We start from the raw sequence: 19075 nt of genomic DNA, 5'->3' as shown, positions 1-19075 counted from the left end.
AAGAGATTTCCCGGTCTGTCCGTAATAGATTTTATCACACTTTTTGCAAGGAATTTCATATATGCAGCCTGGAAGATCTTCCAGGCTGCATATATGAAATTCCAGCCTGGAAGATCTTCCAGGCTGCATATATGAAATTCCTTGCAAAAAGTGTGATAAAATCTATTACGGACAGACCGGGAAATCTCTTTCACAGCGTCTTAAGCAACATCAATATTCTGTGAGAACTGGGCAAATATTCGAATGCATTATTTGTACATATGAGAGTTTAGACCATCCTATTAACTGGAGTCAAGCAAGAGCCTTAGTCCCATGTAATGACACAGTTAAAAGGAATATCATTGAATCTTGTTTTATCAAGTCAAATAATAGAAATGTTCTAAATTTAAGTCTTGGTTTATTTAAACTTGATGCTTTCATAATGAAAAAAGTTCAAAAGTTAGATAGATATAAGCAACAAAATTAATATATTCAGTTTTTACATGTTTTTGACTGTAAAGATACTTTGTAATTTCGGTTAGGGTCAGAATCTGTTTAAGTTTGTGACCGTGTGATATCCGATAATCCTGGATTATCTCTTTTAATTCTTACCCTTTTGATAATTAACCATCTGGTATTCCTGATCTTGTTTGTACCTGAGGCCTTCCTCTCCAATTGTACTTTAGTAGCTCCTTGACGATGTCTGAATAAAGACGAAAGCGCTTGGATTCCTGACTATCATTCCCGTGGTATTCGCTTATATATATATATATATATATATATATAGTATATATATATATATATATATATATATATATATATATATATATATATATATATATATATATATATATATATATAAGCCATTCTAGAGGGCTTATAAACAACTTCCTAGAATATCGGAACATCTTACAAGACGCCATGAGGTCGTTAACGGTCATTATCTCTCAGATGAAGAAAGCGTCGCGTCACATCCCCCCAAACATCCCCCCCAAAAAGTTCGTTGGTTCGTTAGCGTCACCTATATTGGCACCCATTGGTCAATAGACCTAAGGACAGGTGCCAGACCCAATCATGGCCTAGAAGCAATATATCGGGGGTTTCTGGGGGGTATTGAGGAGAGAGGAAACCAAGCCGTCTCCTTGAGGGTCAGTTAGTCAAGCGTCGGTCAAGAGAAGGGAAAGACGCACTTTCCCCTCGTGCCCTCTGCCGGTTTCCGCTCGGTCTCAATCCCGCCGGTACTATAGATATTAAGTTCATTTCACTCGGGCCCTTGTGTAAATTCATTAGAATATAAGACCGGTGTTAAATTAATCACTGAGCGTTTGATTGATTTCTGCATGACCCACAGTAACTTAAGAATCCCACGCGACCCAGGTCGGGGGTCATAATTTTGTTTTGGTGTCAGGTGTGGGGTACGCTGCGAAGCGCTAATTAACGTTAAATATAGCGATCTGTGGGGTACCATAGTGTGCGTCGTAATACAGTGCAATACGCTAATTGGTCAATCGTTAACCAACTGTGGGTTGTTGAGGAGTGCCAACTTGATAATTAACCGCAAAAGTGAAAAACAGTGAGGTACAATGGTGTATAATACACGAAGCGCGAGGGCCCAGGTGCCTGACGGTGATGCCGAGGGCGTGAGAGACGCTAGAGCGGTAGAAAGTAGCCCGGTAAGGAGCGAAGTAGATCAAGAAATAGACGGACTATATGCATTTCTTAAAGCGTTCATGGAACGGAGACAGCGTGGGGGGGAAAACCAGACGAACGCGAGGGACTCGGACAGTAGCAGACCGTGTAGCGGATCGTCGGGAAAAACACGAATAGTAACGGCGAGAAAGTGTAACCAAGGGGACCACATCGTCGGAACGTATGTTAGCCGCCTCCGCTCCGCCTCCGGACGCAGATAAAAGACCAGGTCCTGTAAGAGAATTACCAGTCCTTGGAGGGTACGTGCCGGAATTCGACGGTTCGCGGCCCAAAGAAGGTTTCCTCTCCGTAGAGGCCTTTTTAACGTATGTGGAATTCGCTACGGAAAGGTGGACGGACGAGGAAAGAGTATTGCTTGCCAACAGAAAATTACCGGGGACGCTCAGCGTAGGATGGTAGGTGGGAAATATGGCTCTTTCGGAGATTGGAGCGATTTCAAAAAGAAAATGATCCGCCGTTTTTGGCCTCCGGGAAAGTGAACGAAGAAGGTTATGGGGCAGCCTACCACCACCCCACGATGAGGGTGGGGGAGACTGTGGCCTCTTTTGTCGAGCGACTGTCACAGGACTATGATAGTCTGGCACCTGAACTGGCTCGATCGGAAGACGATAAAGATGCCTACTGCAGGCATATATTGGAGAAGGCCCTCCCCTCAGGTGTGATCGGTATCCTCTACGGAAACGCAGGACTACAAGCGCCGTTATTAGAAGATGCTATCCCAGCCATACATCGCTAGTGGATACCACACGGCAGGAACAAGAAGGAAGTGGGGCTGCTCCCCGCCCTTTCGTAGCTGCCGCCGCCCGTCCTGGTACAGGAAGACGCGCCCTACCCGCCCCATCCAACTCCAGGGCTGGCCCTAGTGCCAAGCGTCAGAGGGGAGCCCAGGGAGGGGGGAGCGTGGATACGACCAGGGGGCGCTGCTGGCAGTGCGGGAGTATGGGGTCACTGGCACGCCCAATGCCCCTTCTTTGGACAGTGGGGGTTGTTATGGGTGCGGTGCAGCTGATCACCTGGTGGTCAGCCAGTGTACAAAAAACGGCGTCGCACCAAATCGCGCCCCCCCTCCCTCAAGAGGAAGGGGAAGGCCGCGAGGAAGGGGAGGAAAGCGAGTGCCGACGTACAATCCCCCTCCGGCACTCCAAGGGCCAGCGGCCGCCGCGACCAGAGGAACGACAGAGGGCCCAGTCGGAGCGATGCCACCTCCAGCCAGCAAGTAAGAAAGGACCTACCCCCGCCCCCCCCCGTGGTGCTCCCCCTGGCCCGGGGTGAGTGCTTCGGTAGGAGAGGCTGGACGCCCGTCTCCCTCCCGCCCCTCTCTCTCACGAGGATGGAGATGGAGCTGTACCTATTCTAGAAGTGGGAATAGGCACGGAAAACACAACGCATTATTAGATAGTGGGGCATGTGTCTCTTTGATCGAGGAACACTTAGTGACGGGCGCCATTTCGGCATCGAAAGGGTATCTAACGTTGCACAGTGCCAGTGGGCATACCATCGTGTTGCAGAGAACAGTACCAGCAAACTATCTCCCTCGGTGGACGAAATGTTCACTCACACAAATCTATGTGCCTACCACCCACCTCCCTGGCGTTCCCATTATACTGGGAATCGGGTTCGTGAGCAAGCACCGAGTACTTCTCCTTGGGGTAGGGGGAGGAGAGGTGAAAGTGGCGGTGCCAGCAGGAGAGGGACAGTACCAACGGGTCTCCATACTGGGGGAAACAAAAGAAGTTGTCCGAATTGCCCTGGCCGCCAAGGGGGATACGGGAGTGGTGCCCGCTAGCCCTGAGGTGGGGGAGGTGATCCCACCCGCCTATCTCTACTCCTTCCCCTCGTCCCGGCAAGGAAAACTACAAGAGGGAACGTTGGTGTATATAAATCCCCATAGAAAGTGGGCAGACTTTATGTTGCCTGGTGTCGCTACCATCGTCGATGGCAAGGCAACTATCCCTTTTGTAAATGTGAGTAGTAGTAGATTAGAATTAAGTAACGAGTCTCTATGTGAATTGGAAGTGTGTTCCCTTGTAGAAGCCAATAACGCAGTGTCGGCCTTGACTACCCAGAGTCAAGGTCACGGCGAAACTCGGCTTGCTTAGAAAATTATTGCAAACAGCTGTTAAAGCACAACTTTGAATTATCATAGTTGCGTAGGAGAAATAGTAAGGGAATATCAAGAAACGATGGCGATAGGAGAAGAGCCTCCAGGGAGAATAGATAAGTTACCTTTTAAAATAGAAACAGGAGATCATCCCCTATCCGAAGTAAGCCTTACAGAACACCTGCCTGTCATGAACAAGTAATTGGGGAAAAGATAACACAGATGCTGGATCAGGGAATAATTCGGGAAAGTGAGTCTCCCTGGGCTTCTCCGATCGTTTAGTTAAGAAAAAAAGATGGCTCTCTCAGGCTGTGTGTTGATTATAGACGATTGAATGCCATTACCAAGGACAACGCCTACCCATTGCCCTCGATCGAGGAACTTTTGCTTAAAGTAAGGGAGAGTAAATTTTTCACCACATTGGATCTTAAGTCTGGCTATCATCAAATACCCCTTGATAATGAGAGTAAAGAGAAAACGGCCTTTATAGCGAATAATCAGCTATATGAATATAATTTCCTTCCCTTTGGATTAAAGAACGCCCCTGCTCATTTTTCACGAGTAATGATGTCCGTGTTAGCTTCTATAATTGGCCTTGGGGTTTTTGTATATTTAGATGATATCATTGTAGTTGGTGCTACTGTAGAGGAGCATAAAAGGCAACCTGATACAAGTTTTGGAAGCATTAAGGCGTCATGGTATGAAAATAAATTTAGAAAAATGTAAGTTTTTTCCAGGCCGAAGTAGAATTTTTGGGTCACCTAGTAACATCTGAAGGCCTTAAGCCTTGTGCGATAAAGTTGTAGCAATTAAAGAATTCCCTTCCCACGACCAAAACATGCGAAAGATGTAGCCAGCTTCCTCGGACTCGCGGGTTACTATCGGAAGTTCATTAGGAACTTCGGACAGATAGCGAGACCGTTAGACGCATTAAGGAAGCACCTGATTTCCAATGGGGTGGAAAGAAAGGAAAGAGGAAGCAGCTTTTCAGAAATTAAAAGATGCACTAATGAGCGACGAACTCTTGGCTTATCCGAGGTTCGATCGCCCCTTTTTTGTGACCACAGACGCAAGTGATATTGCGATAGGAGGAGTAATCTCCCAGATTGACGATGAAGGTAATGAAAGACCAGTTTGTTTTGCATCACGGAGCATTAAAAGGGGCAGAGAAAATTATAGTACCTTCGATCGAGAGGCTTTGGCGGTCTTATGGTTGCTGGAGAGACACCGTTATTTTTTGCTGGGACACAAAATAAAGATTTTCACAGATCATCAACCATTAACATATCTGTGAATAAGAGCGAGATTACAAATCGCGCCAAGCTCGATGGATCGAGCGAATTTTAGAGTTTGTACATCATAAAGATTGAACATATCCCAGGGAAAAGTAATAGGGTGGCTGATGCTCTCTCCAGGAACATCATAAGAGTAACAACTCGTGCCGCAAGGCGCAAGGAAGAAACGACAAAAGAAACCTCGTGACGTTGGTGGTCGCAGGCACTGCAGGCGATAGTGCCAGCAACGTTCCGACAGTTCCGAACAATGACAGTCAAACAAACGTAAACGCGACGCGCAGGAAACGGGAATCTCGCAAGCACTCTCAGGTGGATGAGAATGCCCGAGGCGGTGTAGCGGGTCAAATGCAGGTGGAACTCCGTCCGGGGGGGATTCCAGAATAAATGCCCGGAGAATGAAAGTGTGGTTGATTTTTGTGGTTGGAGTGTGCGAGAATTGGTTGAAAGTCAGGTGTCTGAAGCTTGGATTAGTCAGATCAAGGCTTGTGTGAAAGGTGAGAGCAACGAGTTCCCGAGTTCTGTGCATCTGTCAAAAGACGCGTCTTCATTGAGGATGACGTCTTGTTGTGTAAATATGAAAAAAGGCCCGGAGATGTCCGAGCCCGAGTCGTTCTTCCTCGAGCCTTAGTAGAGAGAGCCATACGCATGATTCATGTCAGCCCTTATGCTGGGCATGTAGGTATAGAAAGATCTCTTAGAAGAGCCCGTGAACATTTCTTTTGGGTTGGCATGCGTAGGGACATAACTAGATTTGTAAGTAATTGTCATGTATGCAAACATGATGAAAAAGCACAGAACGGTGATTCCGAAGGCCCGATTATGCCTGTGGTGCCGGTGAAGTGGGATAGAGTGCATATGGATGTGGTAGGACCACTACCTTCAGTGCAAGGACAACCTAGATATATTTGTGTATTTGTGACGCGTTCACGCGTTTTCACACATGTGTGCGCAATGATAGACAAATCGGCAAAGGAAGTGGCTAAAGCGTTGCATTCCCTAGTAAATCGATTTGGGTGTCCCAGAATACTAGTGTCGGACAACGGCCGTGAGTTCGTAAATGAACTAATTCGCGAGTTTACGGCCCTCTTACAAGTAGATCACGTTACCATCGCGGCTTATCGGCCGTCTGCTAACGGACTCGTTGAGTCTCACAACAGAGAGGTAGTCAACATCTTAAAATATCTCATCGGGGATAATCCGACTTCCTGGCCGTCGTCTGTTGCAGACCGGCTGAGATGGCTATTAATGCCGCATATAACAGCTCGATTAGGGACACACCCTTCTTTTTGATGTATGGACAAGACATCCGACTGCCGTATTCGGTGGTCTTGGACCCTCAACAGATGCCCCTTTATACGGTGGAACAGTACCGGGTGTGGTTTTGTAACGCGACCCGACGTGTGTTCCAAGCTACGCAACGTCTGCTGTTGAGGGCAAACGAAAAAGTACCGCGTGCGGTACGACAGACGGTTCCGAGCTCACGATTCCCCAATACAGGTTGGAGATCGAATCTACTTGAAGAAAATGCAACTGTCGAAACACAAGCTCGAACCGTCATATATGGGACCGTATCGTGTGAAGGAGATCAAGCACTCCTCTGCTGTGATTCAGCATATTCGCACAGGGGCTGTGAGCGAGCACCACCTGTCGCACTTACGTCCAGTGCTCGAGGACAGCGTAGTGTTTTACACCAATAAACCAGTACCCCCGTACCCGGGGTTGGCCGGGTACCTGGGAGACGAGCCAGAAAAAAATACCGGAGCGCAAGTGGGCGCCCCACCGAGAGCACAAGACTGAGCTCCCGAGCCTATGTCATACGTAAATGCTGTTGCAAAGTAAATGAAAGGGGTCAGTGAACAGAGTCTGTAAATGCCACCCACGTCTTTACCACCTAGGATTCAGAATCATACCAGTTGTTTATTTTTTTTTATTTTATTTCTTGTTATCTCGATCAGATTGTAATGTGTCACGAATTTATGTTGGTTTGATATAAACTTGTCCAAATTATTTTCAGAACAAATGTTATTACCTGTGGATCATATTCTTATGTGTAATTCTGTTTTGATGTTGTTTTTTATGTTGCTTTGTACGTTATTTTATTATTTTTGATTTGTTTTTTTTTATTTGTGTTAAATTTGTCGCAACAAACAACACCGATTCCATCCTATTTTATCTTTCATAAATTACACTAATGCTTGTAAAGTTTTTTTTTTATTTTCACAGATGATGAAATTTTTGTTTGTTTGTGCCTGGATTTCCAAATTTATTTCTATGGTTCTTTAGTTATTTTTTTTATTTTTTTTATGTGATAGTAGTAAATGCACATTGATGTTCCAGGAAGATTTTTTTTATTTTCGTAAAATTCCATTGCATTATTTTTTGTTCTGTGTATGTTTAAATTATGTTTTTGTTATTTTGAAGAAATTTAATAGATTAACGTGATACAATGTCATTAAAAATGGATGCCATGTGTCGTGATTACCAAGGGCAGTGGCTGAATGTGTAAAATTTTCTGTCTTTTTGTTTTCACCATTTTGTTTTGATTATGAACCTGAAGTTATTGAATGATTTCTTTTTTTTGGTTTTGATCTGTTCCAGGCAAGAGTGATTGTTATTAGTTAATTTTTTTTTTAAAAGATCTTATGATGTTGTAAGACGTGTTCAATTTACTTGTAACCTTTGGTTTGTACACACGTCAAATGGCCCCCTTTAAGATAGTTAATTTGAATTTAGATAAATCAGTACCTTGAGAAAAGAGACTCGAGATGGGACAAGGCGGAAACTATAGCTTTGCGAGGACGCAAAGGAGTTTGGGGAGGGAGTGATAAGCCATTCTAGAGGGCTTATAAACAACTTCCCTAGAATATCGGAACATCTTACAAGACGCCATGAGGTCGTTAACGGTCATTCTCTCTCAGATGAAGAAAGCGTCACCTCCCCCAAAACACATCCCCCCCAAAAGTTCGTTGGTTCTTTAGCGTCACCTATACAAGTACTAATCCGACTTACAACCTACTCGACATACGACCACTCGTACTTACAACCTTACTTCAGACAGTTGACCATTGAGTTACTTGGCACTGCGCCATGTCATGAGAACTCTCATCACTCAGGCATGAGAACTCTCATCACTCAGGCAGCATCAGTTTGAGTTACCCTGCCCTATCTGCAGCATCATTTGGTATTAACTGTACTACAGACTGAATTGCAAACCAATTTACGTAAGAAACGACTTGCTGACATGCATGCAAGAACCTAACCAACCCCATTGTAACTCAATGCCTGATTGTACGTAATATATACTATTACATAAATGATTAAAATGTATTAGTAGAAGTACATTATGGTAAAAAGATTGAAATAATGATTGTACATTACATTACGTACAGTACTAAGTAGGCACTTATATAGCAAAGGTTTGATAGTATACCCATACCCAGTATGTTGGCTACTTTCTAAGGTTCGACTTACATCCATTCCGACTTACAACCAGTGGGTCGGAACCAAACTTGGTTGTAAGTAGGATAGTACCTGTATTGGCACCCATTGGTCAATAGACCTAAGGACAGGTGCCAGACCCAATCATGGCCTAGAAGACAATATATCGGGGGGGGTTTCTGGGGGGTATTGAGGAGAGAGGAAACCAAGCCGTCTCCTTGAGGGTCAGTTAGTCAAGCGTCGTCAAGAGAAGGGAAAGACGCACTTTCCCTCGTGCCCTCTGCCGGTTTCCGTCGGTCTCAATCCCGCCGGTACTATAGATATTAAGTCATTTTCACTCGGGCCCTTGTGTAAATTCATTAGAATATAAGACCGGTGTTAAATTAATCACTGAGCGTTTGATTTCTGCATGACCCACAGTAACTTAAGAATCCCACGCGACCCAGGTCGGGGTCATATATATATATATATATATATATATATATATATATATATATATATATATATATATATATATATATATATATATATATATATATATATATATATATATATATATATATATATATATATATATATATATATATATATATATATATATATATAATATATATATATATATATATATATATATATATATATATAATATATATATATATATATATATATATATATATATATATATATATATATATATATATATATATATATATATATATATATATATATATATATATATATATATATATATATATATATATATATATATATATATATATATATATATATATATATATATATATATATATATATATATATATATATATATATATATATATATATATATATATATATATATATATATATATATATATATATATATATATATATATATATATATATATATATATATATATATATATATATATATATGTCGGACCCCCTGTATTCGCGTTCTCCGGATTCGCGGACTCACACATTCGCGGATTTCTCTCGGGAACGTTTCCCTGCATTATTCGCGGAAAAAGGTAATGCCAGGGAGGGAGAAAAATGAAAAGACGACAAATGCCAAGATTTTTGGTCTACACGACCCTTTACTTGAGGCACAACTGATCATAACAGCAGAAACAGTACAAGTAGGCTTTGTGTACAAACTGACATTACAGGATTAACTTAAGGTCCAGTTCACTCTTAAGAAATGAAAAAATGCCCATGGGCTAGATTAGAGATTTTAAAGGCAGGCACTCACACATGGTCGCAGATAATTTAGTCAGAAAACAATACATTTTTCAAAACGAGCCATGTACGACTGGGCAATACAAATTTCGTTTAGTAATCCCAAAAATTAGATTAAGGATTTAGGAGCGGTGCCTAATCAAGGGGGATTTTATTCGAAAAAGCAATACATTTGGTATTACATAGTAACATGAAATTTACAATACATTTGGTATTACATGGTAACATGAAATTTATAAGCGCCTCAGTGGCGTGGTTGTTTGATGTTTGCTTTCTCACCTTGGTGGTCGCGGGTTCGATTCTCGGCCAATTCCATTGAAGAGGAGAGATGTGTATTTTCTGGTGATAGAAGTTCACTCTCGATGTGGTTCAGAAGTCATGTAAAGCCGTTGGTCCTGTTGCTGAATAACCACTGGTTCCATGCAACGTAAAAAACACCATAAACAAAAAAACATGAAATTTACAAAAATGTTCAAAAAACAATGAGAGAGAAATAAACATAGGATATAAATATGGCAAGCATAAGAGAAAAGAATTTTTAATAACTGAAAACATGTGGGACTACTTAATTAGTAGTTAATTCATTTATTTTAAGGTCCTTCATAAATATTTTACAAATATATGGGTCCAAATGGTACAATCCCAGATTAAGATTTAGGTTGTTTTTATAAGTGATTTGTATAATTGCGGATTCCAGTAAATTTCTTGAAACGTTAACCATTAGACCTAACAGTTACAGAGCGCTACCCCACCCCCAATTTATGCAGAGATTTTTCACTCAGATGGATAAGTAGTCCATTTGAAGTCTGGGCGGTTCTAACTGAATACTACATGTGCTTAACCCTCTTGCGCGAAGCCCTAAAAACGAAAACTTCTCCCATATGCTGAGGCAGGTTTGGAGTGAGCCCGTAAGCGGAAAAAATAATTTTGTCAAAAAATCACAGCGCGCTTAGTTTTCTAGATTAAGAGTTCATTTTTGGCTCCTGTTTTTTGTCATTGCCTGAAGTTTAGTATGCAACCATCAGAAATGAAAAAAATATCATTATATATAAATAATGCGATATATGGTAGCGAAAAAAAAAATTCATACATAATTGTATTCAAATCGAGCTGTGTGAAAAACGGTTAAAGCTAACAAGTTACTTTTTTGTTGTTGTATTGTACACTAAATTGCAATCATTTTGATATATAACACACTGTAAAACGATCAAAGCAACACAGAAAAAATATTATCACAAAATGATGCATGAATTCGTAACGCTAAGACGTAAAATTTTTTTTTTTTCAAAAATTCACCGTAAATCTAAATATTGTTCTAGAGACGTTCCAATTTGTTTAACAAAATGAAGACAAATGATTGAATATACGATACTGTAAGTGTTTTAGCTTAGAATTGCAGTTTTCGCACCATTTTTGGATGAGTTAAAGTTGACCGAATGGTCGAATTTTTTATATATATATTTTTATATGCAAATATTGCAAAAATGAGCTAAAAGCTTACAACCTTCAAATATTTTTTTGTATTCTTCATGAATTTGCGCACATTTTCATAAATGAAACTCTATAAAACACCTGATAAGAAAAGGAGCAAATATTAGGAGAATGCGACGTACGCATTCAGAGATTTGCGGCCGCGAATCGGCGCACGGAGGGAAAGGAAAGTTTTTTTTTTCAATTCACCATAAATCTAAATATTGTGCTAGACACTTCAAATTTGTTTCAAAATGAAGATAAATGACTGTATATTACTAGTTTGTAAGAGTTTTAGCTTACAATTGCGTTTTTCGACTATTTCGGTAGAGTCAAAGTTGACCGAACGTGGTTTTTTTTCTATTTATCATGATTTATATGCAAATATTTCAAAAAAGAGAAAAGCTACAACCTTCAATCTTTTATACTTGTATTCTACATGAAATTGCGCACATTTTCATATATAAAACTTTATGTAACTGCTAATTTTAAATGGTGCAAACATTACGACAATTGCACACAAAAATTTCTGATTTTTTCGGAAGAGTTACAGCGCGGACGTAAGGAAAATGTTTTTTTTTTTTTATAAATTCACCATAAATCAAAATATTGTGCTAGAGACTTCCAATTCGTTGCAAAATGAAGGTAAATGATTGAATATTACTAGAATATAAGAGTTTTAGCTTACAATTGCGTTTTTTGACCATTTCGGTAGAGTCAAAGTTGACCGAAGGTTGAAATTTTGGCACATTGTTATTTATATGAAAATATTTCAAAACTGATAAAAGCTACAACCATGGGTTGTTTTTAGCCTAAGGCCCCACCGGATCCGTCGCGGCGCGTCGCGTGCGTCCAACACTGCTATCCGTCTACAAGCGTCTCCGTCTTCTGCGAGTGTGGCCCAACCAGACAAACTTTTAGTGACGGTTATAAGACGGACAATTCAAACTTCACCGGTACTTGCCGTTATGAAGGTTTTCCTCTGACTCGGTGCTTTCAACCAAATTAGAGGCGTTGAACAGTAGGAAAATCTGGACTTATGACATAACTTTAGATGAGGAAAGAGTGAATATGCAAAACTCTTTCATAAGTTACGATAGCGTCCAGACAAGTTTTTAAAAAATATTCTTGGATGTCGACGGAAAACCTTTTGACTTAATTCACGAGGGCATTATATCTCGAATATCAAAATTTGATAACAATTACAGAAGATACGTATCAACGTAAGAAACTTGTAGTAACTCTGAGGGAAGGATTACTGATTTCGAAATTAAAGTTGCACTTTATTTTATTTAATACAAACATTAAGATACGTAGAATTGTGTGTGAACTGAACACTTTGATACAGGAACTTCTGAAACAAAGATATTTACATAAATGTATCCATTAGAATATAATAAAAAAAAATACTTTAATCCTTTATCATAACCTCAAATCATCACATTTGATTATAACTCAAAGTTGGGCTGGTGGTTCAAATGCAGGTTGTTGTAGGTCTACCACAATTTCTTCCTTCATGCGGACCCCAGCTCGGAGACGCACATCCACGCGCGGATAAAAACAAAATGTTTTGTTCCTTGTGCGTCTAGTCCGGTAACACACCTGACGCCACGCACGCTCATGCGCCGTGTGGGGCCACTCGTGTTTGAACTATGACAGTTGATCGAAACGCACAAAACGCGTAGCCGTGTTGGACAACGCGACGCGCCGCGCCGGATTCGGTGGGGCCTTAGCCTTAGTTGTATTGTGCATGAAATTGCGCACATTTCCATGTATAAAACTTTATGTAACGGCAAATTTAAAATGGTGCAAACATTTTGACAATCACACAAAAACATTTATCGGAATAGGTTACCGTGCGGACGTAAGGAAAAAGTTTTTTCATAAATTCACCATAAATTGAAATATTGTGCTAGAGACGTCCAATTTGTTGCAAAATGAAGGCAAATGATTGAATATTACTAGAATAGAAGAGTTTTAGCTTACAATTGCCTTTTTCGACCATTTCGGTAGAGTCAAAGTTGACCGAAGGTTGAAATTTTGGCACATCGTTATTTATATGAAAATATTTCAAACTGATAAAAGCTACAATCATGAGAATTTTTTTTTTTTTTTTTTTTTTTTTTTTTTTTTTTTTTTAGAATGGTGCAAAAATTATGTCAACGTGACGAAATAATTTTTGAGATGTGTCACTGATAACTTTTTAGTGCAATAAGAAAGAAATTCACGCTTGCGCGCCTGCATAATGATTGTAAACAAAACAACGCCTTGATCCGTGAACTCCCAGTATCCCCCAAGGTGCGTGATTCAAAAGTTTTCGGCTGGTAGGCCTATGAGTATTTTTCCGCGAATTAAAAAAAAAACTTTTGAGTCGACGTATAATACGTCCAATTGGTGTAAGAGGGTTAATATGTACACCTAAATTTTTGCTTGGCTGGCAGAAGTAAAAAGACAGGCAATCCTTACAAGTTATTTTGTAAATGTTGTTATTTGTTACGGTACTATTCTTAACTAGCAATACCTTTAATGGTATTGTTATAAGAGAACTCAACATTACTTTTGAAAGATTTAAATATTGATTTTATGGTTTCAAATCCACAAAAAAAAGAAAAAAAAAAAAAAAAAAAGGCTTTGTTTTTTCATTACTAACAACACTATAAAACTTTTTGTGAGCTTTTTGATAACATAATTCAATTATATATGAGGTGGGTAGCAGAGATCATTTCCTATCTTTTTTATGTATTCTATTTCTTGGTCAAGATTTTTGTGGACTCGTAATCCACAAAGCATGTAAGAACATGGAGAAGAAAATTGAAAATTTAATAATAAGATGTTGGCCAGAATAAAAATATACATATGTTAAATTAATTGTGGGTTTCCTATAAATCCAATAGTTTAGTAGTGTTGGACAAAATTTATTACATAGCACATATGTATACTTTATTAGACAAAATTGATTACATAGCACGTATGTATACTTTGTTAGAAGATGAAACAACTTACAAAAATCACCAAAAATCTGTTGGACCAATAATAAAAAACTTTAATATTGCTATGAAACAAATTCTTAAAGATAAAAAAGAATTGTGTAAATTAACTGTAAAGTGTCCTTCATTACCTTATTTATATGGCTTAGTTAAAACTGATAAAGAAAACAACCCTGTGCGGCCAGTTATAAGTACTGTAGGATTAGTTGCTTATAAACTATCTAAATATATTACTAAATTTTTAGCCCCGCTGCTTGGAACTGTATCTAATTCACACATCTGGAATTCTCTTGATCTTGTGGAAAAATGAAAAAACATTGTATTAAACCCTAATGATATATTTGTCAGTTTTGATGCATGTTCCTTGTTTACAAAAGTCCCTATTGAGTTTGTGCTAGAATATTTAAGTAATGAACTTGTATTGCATGAATTACTTATATCCGTTAGTCACATAATTTCATTGATTAAGTTGTGTATTTGTGATTGCAGATGTACTTTTAATAGAGAATATTAACAACAAAATATTTGGTATGTCCATGGGTTAACCCCGATCACCTCTCCTTTCAAACTTATATATGGAATTTTTTGAAAGACAGCACCTCCCGAATATCACATTTGTCCCTTTAAAATGGTTTAGATATCTTACTAGTCTTACCTGATGGTATCGATGTAAATTATTTATTATCTGAACTGAATAATTTAGTGCCATCCATAAAATTCACTGTTGAAATTGAAAATAACTATGTCATCTCTTTCCTACATGTATTAATACATAGTAAATGTTTCCAATGTAAATTCAGTTTTGTTCATGAAACTTACCTGTCAGATATATATATAGCTGTATTTTCTGACGTCGACAGAATTTCAAAACTCGCGGCACACGTAGTGGCGGCCAGGTGGTAGTACCATTCCCGCCGCTGGGAGGCGGATATCAGGAACCATTCCCATTTTCTATTCATATTTTTTCTGTCGCCGGTGCTGGAAACAACTGTTTGCAGTACCTGCCGTCTAGGATTTTTGGATTATCTCGCTATAATTATCTGGATTGACTTTTGGTATCGACTTCTGGATTGTTGGATTGGCACGCGTAATAGTGGATTGGTTTTTTATTTTGGATTGGCTTTCTGTGTCATGATGTCTGGATCAAGTACAGGGAGTTTCAGAGTGTGTGTGAGGAGTGAATGTAAGGTGAAGGCTTCTTAAACCTTCTGTTGATCCTCACACAGTTTGTATGGAATGCAGGGGGCATGTTTGCTTGGTTGATGATCGGTGCAATGAATGCAAGGATTTGTCAGATGATAAATGGAAGATGTATGAGACCTATCGGCGTAAATTGGAGTGCGATAGAGTCAGGAGGTCTTCCTCCAAGAGCAGTTCTACAAAAGGTAAGGAATGTAATATTTCTACCTCCTCTAACACTGGTAGATTTTGTTCAACCTAATCCTGTTTTGTTGCCTTCGGGCCCTATTGCTGTGTCTGGAGAAGGTAACGCTCTCTGATTCTCGAGTCTATTCGCGCTCTTGAATCGAAAGTGTTGGCCTTAGAAACTGGCCCTGTGAAAGTTTGTGATAGTGCCCCTAGTGTTGTGGAGGGGGCGTCAGATCGGCCCCATAATGCCTCTAGGCCTAGACCTCTATCGGACTCCCAGGACTCAGGGAGTGGGTATGTCGAAAGCCGCAAGAGGGTTTACGGGGGCTCCCCACCGATCTGGCAATCCCTTCGGCAGGCCTTGTTGCTAAGTCCCAGGCTGCCAAGGAGCGCGCACGAGCGCGCGTCCTGAAGGATTGCTTTTCGTCCTCCGAAGCGTCCTCCCTGCGCAAGGGGTGGAGCGCTCGGAGAGACTCGCGTCCGTTGAAAAGGACTTTTCATTTTGAGGACGCTTCACGTCCTATGTCACCGCTTTCTTCAGAGGACGCGTATGACGCTTTTCCTCCTCAGAAGAGAGGTAGAGTCTCAACCGACGAGGACGTTGGGTTGCGCGCACAGGCGTGTTCCCCTGAGATGCAGGTAGCTGTACCTGCGAGAAGGAAGGAGCGTCCCCTCGCCTTCTCGCAGGGTCAGTCCTGCCCCTTCTTCTTCTTGTCACCTACGAAGAATATCCTTTTGTCCCTTCAGGACCAGATTTCGTCTCTCATGGCTCAAAGGACTCGCCCAGCAGCAGTCGAGCCTAAGCGGAGAAAGGACGTCAGGCTGCCCGTCAAGAGGACGAAGCAGTCTCATTCTCTCTCGTCTCGTTCGTCTCTCTCTCCGCCTCCGGATCGTCACCGTTCTCGTTCTCCGAGTAGATCTTTCGCTCAACGCTTTGGAGGACGCTCTGGCAAGACGCTCGCCGTTCGAAGCAGGACGCTTTGCGCTCTCGGCATGGGCGCTTTTGAGGACGCTCGGCAGGACGCTCGCCGTTCGAAGCAGGAAGCTTTTTTTCGACGAGGCAGGACGCTTTTGAGGACGCCTCGCCGTTCGAAGCAGGACGCTTTTCGGACGAGGCAGGACGCTTTTGAGGCACGCTCAGCAGGACGCTTGCATGGCTAAGCAGGACGCTTTTGGCGCCTCTCGTCAGGAAGCTCGCGCTTCCTCTCGTAGGGACATGTCTAGTGAGACAGTTCCCGTTGTTTCTAAGGATGCTCTACGTTCACAAGATGTCCGTCCTTCAAAGGATCGTCGTAAGGGCGAGTCCGTACCTGAAGCGGCTCTCCGGATGGATGTTCTCCAGTTCCTCTTAGAGAAGAAGGAGGGGAACTTAGTAGTCCAGCGAGTTCAGTCGAAGAAGAACCTCCTGTAGCTTCTGCTGTCTCAGACTATAAGGTTCTTGTGCGGCTGTTACGTTCGTCCTTCGGGGATAAGTTTCAGCCGGCAGACCCCTAAGGTCTCCTCCCTCTCAACTTTCGTCTTCTAAGTCAGTCAAGACTCCTGATTTGTCGAAATGAAGACGTCGCTTTAAACCAAGAGGGCTTTCAAGAAGCTCCAAGATTTTGATGTCTCGAAGGAAGGACCAGGGCAAGACCACTTTCGCCCTTCCTCCCTCTAGACTCTCCGGGAAAGGAGGAGGCATTTGGTATGAAACCGAGGAGGACGTGGGGTAAAAGGTTCCTTCGTCCGCTCTTGGGGACTTCTCCAGTTTAGTGGACGCTCAGAGGAGGTCCCTCTATCTTCTGCAAAGGTGTCCTGGACTCCTGTGGAGACGGACCACCACACTTGAAGGGACTGCTGCGCACTTTATGTGTCTTTAATTTCTTAGACTGGTGCTTGGGAGTTTTGGACCTTCAGTCTAGAAGCCCTGATTCTCTCAGTCTGGGGGAGCTGTCCAGCGTGTTGTCGTGTATGGACAAGGCCGTCAGGGATGGTTCGGAAGAGCTGGTTTCTCATTTTGGAACAGCTTTCCTGAAGAAAAGAGCTCTTCTATGTAATTTTACCGCTAAGTCGGTTTCTCCCGCTCAGAAAGCGGAATTGCTCTTTGCGCCTCTTTCGGACCATCTCTTCCCCCAGGCTATGGTAAAGGATCTTGCAACGAGTTTGCAGGAGAAGGCGACCCAGGACCTCTTGGCACAGTCTTCAAGACGCCCAGCAGTTCCTTCTACATCTTCATTCGTTAAACCCCCGAAGAAAGTCAAACCCTTTCGCGGGGCACCCCCCTCGAGAGCAGCTCCTCGAGGGAGAGGTTTTTCGAGAGGAAGAGCTTCATTTAAGCCAAAATCCACCAATTAAGATCTGTCCTTCAGACGCCAGTCGGGGCCAGGCTGAAGTTCTTTGCGGAGGCATGGAGGCAGAGAGGGGCGCGGACCCTTGGACTCTCAAGATCGTTAGAGCAGGGGTACAAGATCCCCTTTTTACATCCTCCTCCTTTAACATCAACTCCCAGAGACCTCTCTCCGACTTATCAGGGGAGAGAAGAAAAGTATCCTTTTTCGATCTTTTAGACCAGATGGTCGAAAAAAGAGCGGTGGAGCAAATCTTGGACCTGGGGTCACCGGGCTTCTACAACAGGATTTTCCTGGTGCCGAAGCAGTCGTCGGGTTGGCGCCCAGTCCTGGATGTGAGCAGGCTCAATCTTTTTGTGGAGAAAAACAAGTTCAAAATGGAGACGCCTCAGTCGGTGCTAGGAGCCTTGAGACCTGGCGACTGGATGGTGTCTCTGGACCTGCAGGACGCGTACTTTCACGTCCCCGTCCACCCTCTTTCAAGGAAGTACCTGAGATTCGTCTTAGGCAACAAGGTTTGGCAATTCAGAGCCCTTTGTTTCGGTCTCAGCTCGGCCCCGATGGTTTTTACAGTTATAATGAGGAATGTAGCGAAGTGGCTCCATTCTTCAGGGATCAGGATATCCCTCTACCTCGACGATTGGCTGATCAGAGCGTCGTCGAGAAGAAAATGTCTGGAGGACCTTCAGTCGACGTTAGCCCTAGCAAGTCCCTGGGTCTTTTGGTCAACTCCGAAAAAGTCGCAATCTGACCCCGACACAGTCCATCGTGTATCTGGGGATTCAGATGGATTCAGTGGCTTTTTCGCGGGCGTTTCCATCCAGGAACGTCAGCAGCTGGGTTTAGAGAAAGTCGCAGCCTTCCTAGGGAGAGAAGCTTGTTCGGCGAGGGAATGGATGAGTCTGCTGGGCACCATTTCCTCGCTGGAAAAGTTTGTCTCGTTGGGAAGACTGCACCTCAGGCCTCTTCAATTTTTCCTTGCGGAAGAATGGAAGGCGAAGGAGGACCTGAATGCGATCCTAAGGATCTCAAACACAGTGAAAGACCACTTAAGATGGTGGCTCGACCCTCAGAAGTTGCGAGAGGGCTTCTCCCTAAATCTTCTGAGCCCCGACCTAGTGTTGTTCTCAGACGCTTCCATTTCCGGTTGGGGAGCAACACTAG

General features: G+C 42.1%; 1 pseudogene; it reads left to right on the top strand.

Moving 5' to 3' along the window:
- LOC135200676 (RRP12-like protein) overlaps positions 1-19075 on the top strand; it is a 192522-nt pseudogene that overhangs the window by 66215 nt on the left and 107232 nt on the right.

Source organism: Macrobrachium nipponense, chromosome 27, assembly GCF_015104395.2.
Source record: "Macrobrachium nipponense isolate FS-2020 chromosome 27, ASM1510439v2, whole genome shotgun sequence".
NCBI classification, from domain to species: domain Eukaryota; kingdom Metazoa; phylum Arthropoda; class Malacostraca; order Decapoda; family Palaemonidae; genus Macrobrachium; species Macrobrachium nipponense.
This window is presented reverse-complemented; position numbering and strand designations above follow the sequence as displayed.